Below are 2,117 nucleotides of genomic sequence, written 5' to 3'. Positions count from 1 at the left end.
TGTGGTTAGGTAAGGTGTTCTTCACACAAAGACTTGGAGGTCTTGGGACAAAGAGCGATACCTTGGCTGGGGCCGAATAGCGTAAGAAATGTTTTCTTGGGAGGCGGTTTTGGGAAAGGTCAAACCAAGGGTGACGAAGTTCTTTGGGTTCCAAGAAGGGAGCATTCAAGTTTTGTATTTGGAAGCGTGTATGTAACGTACATTGTGTTTCATAGTGAAGAAGGAAAATCTCCCAAATCAGAGGGGAGGACTGGATGTAGTTTTGTAGTGGACAACAAAAGGAACCAGGATAAAATCTCTGCGCAATCTTTTCTATCTCTTTCTCTTTTATATTTCAAGATGTTTTAACGCGTGTTTGGAGCTAATATTTTGCATACTTGTTCCTTGCTATGTTGTTGTTAATCTTGCACAAAAGTATCTGTTGTATATATGTTTGTGTGTTTGTTAATAACCGTGTAAGTTGTTGTTCTGATCATTCTGTTTCTGTTACTGGTTAATCGATTATGAACAGTGCTTAATTGATTAACTGGACATTTTTCAGCAAATGTATAAAAACCTAAAAAGTGGAACTGAGCTCCGCCACACCTATTCAACTCCCCTTCTAGGTTATTCCGCCACTCATACCTAACAGAAAAAACTCTTAGGCACATAAAAATAAGTTTATATGGAATGGCATTTTGCCACCTATTTTTATTTGCCCTTTTCATTTGATCTTATTTTTAAATTTTGAAGTAATTAAAAATTCATTAATAAAAGATTTTATATCTAAAGAAATGTTTGAGTCAAAATTTGTGAATAATCTAGCGGCTACAATTAAAAATAGATCGGATGCAATTTAAACCTTTTCTATTCATTCTTGCAATGTAAAAATACTCATTTGCTCAAAACCAATTTTTGCTAAAACAACAATTAGCATGTTAAATTTTCCTAGAAGACTACAAACATTTTTTATTGCATCATATTTCAAGGGTTAAAATTGGAATATAAAAACACACAACCATCTAAGTGATTTAAAGACCAATAATTTTTTTTGTCATCCATATATGAGTATATCATCAACATTTTCTCATATTATTTTATATATGACTATGTATGTAAGATGAAAGCAGTCTTTAGAAGATCCATCATTGATATAACTTTCTCAATTATCTAATGTTTAAAAGAATAATGTTTAACACTAACCCGGTTAACAAAAACTACATCCTAAAAAGTAAACATTGATGCTCAAGACATTGACCAAACATTACAACTATGAGCATCACCTTTACAATTTTAGAAACAACTTTGGTGTATATGCTTCTTAAATCTTTGTAAGAAAGGCAATGTGGGACTTTAAATTTTGAAATATCTCAATGTGACATATTTTCAATTCCTCCAACTCTAAAGATGAAGAGGAAGAAACAATTCATCTAACCTTATCAGAACAATCTATAGTGGTTAATTCTTAAGAAAATGTACAAAAGAAAATATCATGTGGGTTAAAGAATGTTAAACCATATATATACTCGACAAAAATTTATATAGAGATAACATGTACTATTTGGAGACAAGTGAATTTATGTATTATAGAGATAACATGTCATAGTTGATAGATTAGCTATAATTGCTTCTAAAATTATATCTAACAAGTAGAGAAGCTTCATAAAGGATAGACAGATTAAGGATTGCACCCGCCTTGCTTCTGAATCAATTAATATGCTGGATCATAAGGCTTTTGGGAGCAACTTGACAATTAAACTTGATATCAAAAGACTTTTGACATTATAGATTGGACTTTCCTGCTTGATACTCTCCATGCTTTTGGCTTTAACTCCAAATTCACCTAATGGATCAAGGTTATTCTACAATCAGCAAAGCTTTCAATTAATGTTAGTGACAATAATGCTAGTTTCTTCAAGTGTACTAGAGGGGTTAGACAAGGTGACCCTCTTTCTCCCTTGTTATTTTGTCTTGCTGAAGATGTCTTAAGCAGATGTATTCTGAAGTTGGTCAGTGATAAGAAAATTAGCACCATTTCTGGTCCTACTAAAATGCACACTCCTAGTCATGTTCTCTATGCAGATGACATTCTTATCTTTTTGCAAAGGCATTAAAAGAGAGTTGCTCTGCCTTAAGAA

Source organism: Lupinus angustifolius, chromosome LG09 (assembly GCF_001865875.1).
Source record: "Lupinus angustifolius cultivar Tanjil chromosome LG09, LupAngTanjil_v1.0, whole genome shotgun sequence".
NCBI lineage: Eukaryota > Viridiplantae > Streptophyta > Magnoliopsida > Fabales > Fabaceae > Lupinus > Lupinus angustifolius.
Note: the sequence above shows the minus strand (reverse complement) of the source record.